This window comes from Macaca mulatta, chromosome 13 (genome assembly GCF_049350105.2).
Source record: "Macaca mulatta isolate MMU2019108-1 chromosome 13, T2T-MMU8v2.0, whole genome shotgun sequence".
NCBI classification, from domain to species: Eukaryota; Metazoa; Chordata; class Mammalia; order Primates; family Cercopithecidae; genus Macaca; species Macaca mulatta.
In genome coordinates this window covers 41,348,922-41,361,149 of record NC_133418.1, presented here as the reverse complement: position 1 = coordinate 41,361,149, position 12,228 = coordinate 41,348,922, and positions in this window count along the sequence as shown.

Here is a 12,228-nt window from a genome sequence, read left to right as displayed (position 1 = left end):
TATTAACTAATGTGAACCATGACCTGTGGATCACATTTTTTTTTTTTTTAATTATACTTTAAGTTCTAGGGTACATGTACACAACATGCAGGTTTGTTACATATGTATATGTGTGCCATGTTGGTGTGCTGCACCCATTAACTCATCATTTACATTAGGTATTTCTCCTAATGCTATGCCTCCCCCCTCCTCCCACCCCATGACAGGCTCCAGTGTGTGATGTTCCCCTTCCTGAGTCCAAGTGATCTCATTGTTCAATTCCCACCTATGAGTGAGAACATGCGGTGTTTGGTTTTCTGTTCTTGCAATAGTTTGCTGAGAATGATGGTTTCCAGCTGCATCCGTGTCCCTACAAAGGACACAAACTCATCCTTTTTTATGGCTGCATAGTATTCCATGGTGCATATGTGCCACATTTTCTTAATCCACTCTGTCACTGATGGACATTTGGGTTGGTTCCAAGTCTTTGCTATTGTGAATAGTGCCACAATAAAAATACGTGTGCATGTGTCTTTATAGCAGCATGACTTATAATCCTTTGGGTATATCCTTAGTAATGGGATGGCTGGGTCAAATGGTATTTCTAGTTCTAGATCCTTGAGGAATCGCCACACTATTTTCCACAATGGTTGAACTAGTTTACAATCCCACCAACAGTGTAAGTGTTCCTATTTCTCCACATCCTCTCCAGCACCTGTTGTTTCTTGATTTTCTAATGATTGCCATTCTAACTGGTGTGAGATGGTATCCCATTGTGGTTTTGATTTGCATTTCTCTGATGGCCAGTGATGATGAGCATTTTTTCACGTGTCTGTTGGCTGTATGAATGTTTTCTTTTGAGAAATGTCTGTTCATATCCTTTGCCCACTTTTTAATGGGGTAGTTTTTTTTTTGTTTGTTTGTTTGTTTTTTTTTTCTGGTAAATTTGACTGAATTCTTTATAGGTTCTGGATATTAGCCCTTTGTCAGATGAGTAGATTGCAAAAATGTTCTCCCATTCTGTAGGTTGCCTGTTCATTCTGATGGTAGTTTCTTTTGCTATGCAGAAGCTCTTTAGTTTAATTAGATCCCATTTGTCAATTTTGGCTTTTGTTGCCATTGCTTTTGATGTTTCAGACATGAAGTCCTTGCCCATGCCTATGTCCTGAATGGTATTACCTAGGTTTTCTTCTAGGGTTTTTATGGTTTTAGGTCTAACATTTAAATCTCTAATCCATCTTGAATTAATTTTCATATAAGGAGTAAGGAAAGGATCCAGTTTCAGCTTTCTGCTTATGGCTAGCCAATTTTCTCAGCACCATTTATTAAATAGGGAATCCTTTCCCCATTTCTTGTTCTTGTCAGGTTTGTCAAATATCAGATGGCTGTAGATGTGTGGTATTATTTCTGAGGGCTCTGTTCTGTTCCATTGGTCTATATCTCTGTTTGTACCAGTACCATGCTGTTTTGGTTACTGTAGCCTTGTAGTACAGTTTGAAGTCAGGTAGTGTGATGCCTCCAGCTTTGTTCTTTTGACTTAGGATTGTCTTGGCAATGAGGGCTCTTTTTTGGTTCCATATGAACTTTAAAGCAGTTTTTTTCCAATTCTGTGAAGAAAGTCATTGGTAGCTTAATGGGAATGGCATTGAATCTATAAATTACCTTGAGCATTATGGTCATTTTCACAATATTGATTCTTCCTATCCATGAGCAAGGTATGTTCTTCCATTTGTTTGTGTCCTCTTTGATTTCACTGAGCAGTGGTTTGTAGTTCTCCTTGAAGAAGTCCTTTACATCCCTTGTAAGTTGGATTCCTAGGTATTTTATTCTCTTTGAAGCTATTGCGAATGGGAGTTCATTCATGATTTGGCTCTCTGTTTGTCTGTTACTGGTGTATAAGAATACTTGTGATTGATGCAAGGCTGGTTCAACATACACAAATCAACAAATGTAATCCAGCATATAAACAGAACCAGAGACAAAAACCACATGATTATCTCAATAGATGGAGAAAAGGCCTTTGACAAAATTCAACAGCCCTTCATGCTAAAAACTCTCAATAAATTCAGTATTGTTGCAACATATCTCAAAATAATAAGAGCTATTTATGACAAACCCACAGCCAATATCATACTGAATGGGCAAAAACTGGAAGCATTGCCTTTGAAAACTGGTACAAGACAGGGATGCCCTCTCTCACCACTCCTATTCAATATAATGTTGGATCATATTTTTTATAGCAGAAATAATTTGTACCTGTCCTGGACAGAATTCATTTGTATGGCTATCATTAAAAAATTCTACTTTTTTATATTTTCTAAAAGAGAATATATCCTTATAGAGTTATACACTATCCTAATCAATAGTTAATAACATGTCTAACAAATTGCATACGCCTGAAGTATTAGTTAATCCTTAGGTAGGCTTGGTCAATGTCCAGCACATCACTGGAAGAACACGCAGTCATCTCTTTTGTCTATTTATAATTTTTTCTGAATAATTCCTTCACCACCATGTTATGTGGGGTTGGAATAGAGATACCTTCTTTGCTCCTACTCTAATATCATTTCTGGTTTATGAAATACTCTCTCACATTATATGATCTGTTCCTGCTTCTCTCCATGGAAGCTTATTATCATGCCTATTCATCTGTCCTCTTGTCATCCATCAACCTTGTGGACAGGAGCCTCACTCGTGAAGGTTCAGACATGTGACTCACAATCTTCCCACCTCACTCTTTCACCATCCTGGGTGACATGAACATCCCACTTGTAATCTGACTGACCCATTGGACTCTCAGTTTTATATCTTCTTAGACTTAAATAAGATCCTCTCCCTTTATTTTGTCTCTCACTCTCAAAGTTATGCGTATTATTTCACTAACCAGAAGTTGGTACTTCTGAAATGTAACTTCCTACAACATAAAAACAAATGCGTATACTTCTAGTTTACTTGCAAATCTATTCTCACTAAGCCTGTCATCAACCTCATGAAAATCTTTTGTGAACTGACTGATCTTTTTTTTTTTTTTAATCTGGAATTATCTCCTTTCACCTCATTCTATTGGCTAAGAATTCATCCTCATAACACAAACTATTGTCTTTGTGCTATTTTATTTCACATGTGCATAGAAGAACACCATTCCTATAAAACACAATGATCTATTATTTCTATTCATGTTTCTGGACAGGCACTGCCACTGTTGAAGTCACACATCTGTACAGATTAGTGCTACCATATGTTATAGCTGCCAAATCCAGTCGGGTCATAAACACAGCCCTAAAATTCTACTAGTTTTTCTTCAGCCAGTAACTTTTCTCATTATTCAAAATCAATTAAGTTAAGCCTCTCTATTCTACTCAAATCTTTAACTTCCTCCTTATAAGCCGAACTCCACATTGCTCTCTTATTGCTGCAGATGAGAGTACTTAAAATGTTACAGGGAAAAGTAAAAGCCGTCAGCCAGGATATCTCTCAATTTCTTCTCAGAGCTGATGTGTAATCCTATCTGCATTTGTGTCCACCTTTTATTATCTCAGGATATTAAGAGGGCTGTATATCTCCTGATACATAAGGCCAATTCTTTACCAGTGCTTTGAATCCCATTGACATCTGAAAGTGACGCTATTGGAGTTACAATTTCTGTCCTATAATTGCATCTTTCTTTCTCTGCTGGCTCATCTAAATTAATTTATCAACAAACTTTGATAAAACAATCTTTACTCCTTCTACCCTCTACTAGCTATTATTTCTTTGCTTCTATATGGACCAATCTGCTATATACTATTTCCATTGTCACAGTCTCTACTTTCTCTCTTTCTACTCCCTATGCTTTTGTGATTGTACCTTCATTGCTCTCATTGGGGTCATGAAACTGGAAAATTTAAGAGAAAGAACATTTAGAATAGATATACTGGAGAATTGGAGAGACAGCTGAATAGGGGAAGCTGGAGACATGGCATGACATCATGAGGCCTAATAAGGCTAGAAACCACTTCTCAAAGGGAAAGGAGAAATGCATTTTACCTGGAGGCATCAAGATGGGCTACATGGGGAAGGTAAATTACAGCTGGACATCACAACATGAGTTAATAGTATCATTCTCCCACATATTTCACTGATTCTGTCTTTCCTTCTATGGATGAAGCACCAAGCCCACCTGAGGATCTGAATATAGGTACTGTGCTAGGAAAAACCAAGAGTTCTGCACTAGTGATGTATGTCTGTTCTTTTAGAAGTAAACAGCTTTGCTCAGGGTGCTGTCTATAGGCTTTCGCTAAATCTCAGAAATTTCAAGATACCCGCTTTGTACTTCCATCTTACCTTTAACAAAGTAAAAATATGTATCCAGAAATGTGAAACCTACCCAAAAGTTACATTGATTCCCCCAGCATGGATCTGGAAGCATTTCCCCATAGTTTTCTGCTTTTAACTTTCCTTCTCCAAATTTCCACACCATATTTCTCCTCTCAGACATCCCCTCCCCTCATGAAAATCTCTCATTGAGAATGTTATTCACAAATATGTTTTTGGAAAGGGATCTTAAAACTCTTTTAATCCAGCTCCATTATTTTATATTATTTAATAAAATAGAAGAGGAAATTGAAACAGAATGGATAATTTACCTTTTAAAACTCAGTTAGTTTTGGGGCAAATCTAGGATTGGCATCTAAATGTCTTCTGATTTGGAGACAGGAAATCTTTGTTGTCATTACAGTTTCACAAATTAACACTGGAAGGCTGCACAAATTAGGGAAGTCATTGTACAATTGTCGTTTTGTTTTTTTTTTTTTGAGATGGAGTCTCGCTCTGTTGCCCAGACTGGAATGCAGTGGCACGATCTCAGCTCACTGCAACCTCTGCCCCCTGGGTCCAAACATTTCTCCTGCCTCAGCCTCCCTAATAGCTGGGATTACAGGCTTGTGCTACCATGCCTGGCTAATTTTTGTATTTTTAGTAGAGATGGGGTTTCACCATGTTGGCCAGGCTGGTCTTGAACTTCTGACCTCAGGTAATCCGCCCATCTTGGCCTCCCAAAGTGCTGGGATTACAGACAACCACCACATCAAGCTGTCAATTTTATAGATATATTTAGAGTTCCAAAGTTACTTTGTTAAACTTCTATGGAGTGAATCAGAATTTTCCACCGATTGTTTGCCTAGCATAAGCTCAAAAATATTTCCTGAGAACAAATCTATAAAATAATTTTCAAAGATACATAAGCTTCCAAGGCTCTGAGTTAAGTTCCATAAAGCTCAAAGGTCTGAGGAAAACTTATCTTGACGTTCTATCCCTACTTTTCTATTTATATTGTCAATATAAAGTAAGTTCTTTCTAAAAGACTTTCATGTAATCATCTCCACTGACAAAATTGGAACCTGTCTCACTCTCTATTTTACTGTTTATAAACCACATAGTCAGATTATTTTTGCTTAATTTGTAAGTAGGCAAATGTCTATGTTTAATATTAGACTGTATGCAAGTTGTTGATGTCTTTATGTTTGAGTCTACTGTGCATTTGTGGTCCCAAACACAGTGGTTAGTTAATTTAATGCATATGTGTTGGCGTAATTTTATTGGTGGGGATTCTGAAAGAATGGGATCATTCAATGGATGAGAATATGGCATTTAACTTTGGATGCAAGATATTTTTATCTTAGCCAATATTTCAAAATACTATGTGTTCCACCAAAAGTCATGCATTTATTGACCATTCAATGGCCCTCATGAAATAAGCCAGGCATAGACCAAGTGATAAGATGGGTGCCCATACTGTGGCTGGCATTTCTTGACATCTTGTAAGTATCAGACAGAAATGTTGAATTTGTGATGGATGATCACTCTGTATAATATGTAGAAATCATTGGCTGTAGAGATGGGAGGTACACATTATAATAATATACTATCCATATAGGGTAGGCAGAGAAGACAACTGGAATGTTATATTAATTTTATTTTTTCTTCCAATTTTTATTTTAGGTTCAGAGGGTGCATGTGCAGGTTTGTTACGTGAGTAAACTGTATGTCACAGGGTTTGCTATGCAGTTTATTTTGTCATCCAGGTAATAAGCATAGCACCTGATAGGTAGCGTTTCGATCCTCACCCTTCTTTTACCATCCACCCTCAAGTGGGCCCCAGTGTCTGTTGTTCCGTTCTTTGTGTCTATGTGTACTCAATGTTTAGCTTCCACTTATAAGTGAGAACATGCAGTATTTCATTTTCCGTTCCTCTAGAATTTGCTTAGGATAATGACCTCCAGCTCAATCCATGTTGCTGCAAAGGAAGTAATCTCGTTCTTTTTTATGGCTGAGTAGTATCCCATAGTGTATATGCACCACATTTTCTTTATCCAATCCACTGTTGATAGGCACCTGGGTTGATCCTACGTTTTTGCTATTGTGAATAGTGCTGCAATTAACACATGCATGCTTGTGTCTTTTTGGTAGAACAATATTTTTTTTTTCCTTTGGGTATATATTAAGTACTGGGATTGCTAGGTTGAATGGTAATTCTATTTTAAGTTTTATGAGAAATCTCCAGACTGATTTCCACAGTGACTAACCTAATTTATGTTCCCAACATCAGTGTAGAAGCATTCTCTTTTATCTGTAGCCTTGTCAGCATCTGTAATTTTTTGAGTTTGTAGTAATAGCCATTCTGACTGGTATGACATGGAATCTCATTGTGGTTTTGATTTGCATTTTTATATTGATTAGTGATCTTGAGCATTTTTTCATGTTTGTTGGCTGCTTGTATGTTTTCTTTTGAGAAGTGTCTGTTCATGTGCTTTTCCCATTATTTAAGAGGCTTGTTTGTTTTTGCTTGTTAATTTGTTTGTTTCTTATAGATTCTGGATATAAGACTTTTGTCAGATGCATAGTTTTCAAATATTTTCTCTCATTCTGTAGTCTGTGTGTTTACTCTGTTGATAGCTTCTTTTCTTTGCCGAAGCTCTTTAATTAGGTCCCATTAGTCAATATTTGTTTTTGTTGCAATTGCTTTTGGAGTCTGTCATAAAATCGTTGCCAGGGCCTATGTCCAGAATGGTATTTCGTGATAACTGGGATATTTTAATTTAGCATAACACTAGTTATAAATACACAATTTTACACAATAAAACACAATTTTATTTTAATATGATGTATATTTGTATATTGCTTTATTATTTGTATGTGTTTTGTGGGGACAGGTGTGTCTATGTTTAAGTTCCTTCCTAACCCACTCCCCTGTCAAGATTCTTAACACATACATACAAAAGATGATGGTTATCCATTCTAGAAAAAAAAAAGGCATTACAATTATTCAGTGAATCATGAAGTTAATTTTGAGTTAAGCAATAAAATCTTAAAATGGTAAAGTTGCCCATCATACACCAACTGTGGATAAAACTCGTCACTTGGGAACTAACAAAGGTTAGTTTGATGGGTGACAAATACAGAGAAAAGTTTTCACTCCCTTTGCCCAAATCGGGACTAACTACTCTAAATAATTTTAATATTTTGAAATGGTTCCAAGATTTTTTACAGAGAACAACATTTTTTTATAGTTTTCTTCCCTATTCACAAATTCTAAATATCAAATATTATTGCTATTATGGACATATTTTAGGCAACTATCTGACACAAGGTTTCAGAAACCAATTTTAATTATTCCTAAACTGACTGTAATTCCGCAATTTAAAAAATGTTGCATGCAAATAGAAAAGGCATTATGGGGTAGAATTACCTATGTAGGTGTATTCTTTCTATTGTAATCACCAAAATTGAGGTTCAGGTGTTGTTCATTTGACAAGAGTGAGATACCAATTTTTTTTTTTTATTTTTATGAATGAATCTAGTCCCTATACACTAAAGGGTAAGTGCCTTTGTGCTTACCTTCTACTTTTCCACACCTATTAGGTAATGACAGACTCAGGTTTACTATGGATTATATTTCCAGAGATGAATGAATGACCCTAATGTTCTGAGGCACATTTTTGTAAACTTTATTAAAATATGTGGAAAAAATAATCATTGTCTCAATCATATACTTTAGGACAAATGCTTGTTGAGTGTCAATTGTATATTCAGCTCTGCACTAAGTCCTGGAGAAACAGAGGGTGACAGAACAGAGATGGTCCCTGAAAGCCCTCTTGTTATTTACAATTTAATGGACACGTTTGCTCATAATTACCAAACTGTTATTTAAATAAATAGTGAATTTTCTATTAATAAATATTAAGGAGCTGTGAAAACACCACAACATAACCTGAAGTGTGTGAGAGGGAATTCTTCCCTATGGAATGATACATGCACTGAATCATAAATGACAATTGTGAGTTGACTACACAAAGAACAAGGAAAAGATTGTTCTGCGTTAGAGGGAGCAGACTATGCAAAACGCTGAAGTGAGAAAACATGATGTCACGTTCTGACATATTCCATGTTTCAATTCACCTTTTTCAAGAACAATCTGCAGACTATGCACTGTTATGCAGGTTCCATCCTTTTATGATGCATTTGATGTGCAGTACAATATCTTACTCTTACTCTAACTGTATTTTCCCACTTACACCTTTTTAGTTAGCGGCTGTGTGGTCACCGTGGTGTGAGGATCCAGAGCATGTGGCAGTGGCCGCTGTTATTTATGGTGCTTTCCATAAAAGTGTATGACTGATGTACATTATCCTTTGTCCATTGTATGACTGACTTGTATTAATGGCTAACAGCATCATTGAAATCTCTAAAGAGCGTGAAATATTAGTGCTAAAGGGTAAAATCATAATTTTCTTTTCAAGTTAAGAAAAGTAAAGCCCACAATCCCAAGATCAAGTAGTGACTTTACAAAATGAAATTGATTTATTCTTAATTTCCTATAAACGTAATAGTTTTTCTTGAGTCTGATAATGGGTAAAGACATTTTAACACATAAATGCATAGAAAGAAACCAATTATGATACTGTCTTGACACTTGCGAAAAAATTATCCAAAGACTAATCTTTGGAAAGGTTAATTTTATGTGTCACATAAATTAAGTTATAGATCTATGCAGGACAAAGAACAGGTTCAGAGGAAAGTATGAATCTAAAACATGACAATCAACTTGGTTTTAAAAAGAAGGCATTAAATCCTTACAGATGTAACAGGACGGCCTCTCATTTCTTCATGTTTGGTGGGCATTCAGTACCCATGGAGGAAGAATGGAAATGTGGGAAGAACATGGCTCTAACAATATAAGGTTGTTGTACTAGCCTGACCAGTTCCTTCCTGGCTTTAAGACATGGGGCAGAAGTTGTCAGTTCTTTGCTCTGCACACTTAAAATGAAGGCTCAGGTTATTAAAGTTGAACACTTGGGACTCTGTATAATTTTATAGTATTTTAGTTACTACTTTCTAAGGCAAAAATACTCTGTTTTAATATTTATTTTTATAAATCTAATTTTCATTCTCACATCACACTGTCTTTCCAACCCTGTTCTCCTAAACTTAAAAATGCCAAAGTGAGAGCACTGACATTATTGTGGTTGAGATGATACACATGTATTACTGGAAAGTGTCAAATAATACAATGGAGTCCCCATGTCCTGGTTTCTGAGACAATTTATTTTAATCTTTTTTATTATTGTTCTGGTGGGGGTTATTTTCATAATTCTAAATGTTGATCCTGTTGTTGAGTCATGTGCTGTAGCCATCTATTATCTTCTTGTCATAAAGCAGGGATCAGAGACACTTACGTTTGTAAATGAGGTTTTCTTGGAAAGCAGCCAGCTCCATTTTGTTGCCTATTATCTAGAGATGCTTTCTCGCTTAGCAGCAGAGTTGAGTGCTGCATGGCTTCTGTAGGAGACCTTCTGGCACGCAAAGTCAAACGTATCTACTCTCTGACCCTGTACAAGACGTTTGTTGACCCCTGCCATAAAGGACAGGATGAGGCTTTGCCACATTTCTAAGCTCTTCTACTTCCCCTTCCTTTACGAACTTCTTAGAACTAACTTAATCAAATGAGTAATGACATTTGTTCTTCTGTCAACTACCCTTGGAATTTCTTTGTAAAAAAAAAAAAAAAAAAAAAAAAAGTAAATTTCTCTTTTGTTTTCATCAGATTTTCACAGTTTATCTTATGTTTCTAACATAAAATGAGGATCTCTACATCCTCACACTGCCCATCATGCTTCCTCCCTCCTATTTGTCTTATCTGGACCTCTACGATTTTGTTATCTTGAGTGGGTCAGTACAATTCACCCAGCTTGCTCCTCATGGAGCCATTTCCATTCAAAATGTGGCAGCCTCACCAACAACCCTGATCTCTCATTCTTGGATGCATAAGATGGCTACATCGTTCTGACACTTTCAGTTAGACAGGACCATGAAACCAATTTCTGGCCAATGAAATATTAACAAAAATAATAATCACAACTTCTAGCTCGTCCTTACACTTGATGCTTGCATTTTCCTCATGCAGAAACTAAATACGGAGGTCTTCAAAAATGTAGAGGCCAGTGGAGCTACAAGACAAAAGGTTAGTGACTATTCTGACAACAAGCATTGTACTACGACATGAAAGAGAGATTATCATTCATCACGTAAGCAACCAAGGTCCTTTCCCACCATCCAGCTGAAATGAAGCTTAGTCTGTCCTCATTAATAAAAAGAATGCTCTATCTTTGTAATTTAATTAATTCAGTTTTTACTGTTACCTTTACCTTCTTCTTAGAGAATATATGATTCTTAGAATATTTTAACCCCACATATAGCCTTCAAAGTTATATGCTATTGCTGTCATATATTTTAGCACTAAATATTTTAATACCTGTAAGGTATTCTTATGATTGCTCATTTAGGTAGTCATTGTTCATTCAGAAATTGAAACAATGTTTATTTGAATTAAAATCTTGAATATTTCCTCTATTGACATTGTTCTTTTGCCTAATAATTAAATTTTCTGTTACTGTGGGGTCAGTGTCACACATTTCTTCAGCTTGTTTTTTTCTGTTTGTACATACCAGTGTGTCTGAAAATAGCTTTACTTCACCTGAATTCTTAAAGATTTTTCTAAATGTAGAATTATTGTCTGGCATGGATCTCTTTTTATCACCCTAAAGGTAGAATTCTTACTGCATTTGCTTCTAATATTGCTCCTGAGAAGACAGCTGTCTGTCTAAATGCCATCCCTTTAAGGATAATCTGCCTTTTTTTCCCTGGGTATATTTTATTTCAAGATTTTGTCTGATCTTTTATTTTCTGAAATTTAATATGTGTCTAGGAAGATTTAGTTTATTATTTTAAGTTTTATTCAGCTTCTTTAAGAGTAAAATGATGCTTTTTAAATCACTTCTGGAAATTATTTTCACTATGGTTCATTAGACGTTAACTCTACCCCACTATTTTTCCATTTAGGAGTTAAATCAAATGGAAGATAGGCCTTCTCTTCATACTGTCTGGTAGGTCTATTTTGTTTGCCTGTTTTATTATGATTTTTATTTTCGCTCTTTATGTATTTTTGTCTCCATGATTATTTGCTAGATATAATTTTGAGAATTATTATTCTTTTTTTTTTTGAGGCAGAGTCTCACTCTGTCATTCATGTTGGAGTGCAATGCCATTATCTTGGCTCACTGCAACCTCCATCCCCTGGGTTCAAGCAATTCTCCTGTCTCAGCCTCCTAAGTAGCTGTGATTACAGGTGCTTGCCACTACAGCCAGCTAATTTTTGTATTTTTAGTAGAGACAGGATTTCACCATCTTGGCCAGGCTGGTCTTGAACTCCTGACCTCGTGATAAACTCACCTTGGCCTCCCAAAGTGCTAGGATTACAGGCATAAGTCACCACGCCCGACTGTGATATTCTTTGAAATCACCTTTATTTCTTAAAATAAGATTTTCTTTTCTTTGTCTATCACCTGAATATGCTAGCAGTCCAGAGCCTGTGATTGAACTGATCTTGAGTTTAGCAATATTTATTTCTCTAGCTACAGTGTGCAGCCGTTAGGAGTCCCAGTCCAGAGCAGAAGTTGCTTTCCTGGTCTTCATCTTCAATAGATACTGAATATAAATGATATTTCTTATCACAATACCACTTCCAAGTATGAAGTTATGCCTTTGGTGACTTTTCTCAGACTCAAAGTAAATACGGTAGCTCTTGGGTTCCAACAAAATGTATGTGGAGTCTTCTCCACAAATGGTGGTTCCATCTTTGGTTGCCCAAACATTCTGATTCCTCTCTCTGGCTTCTGAGGTCCTCTAATGCAAATCTCTGAGTCTTCTGTGTTG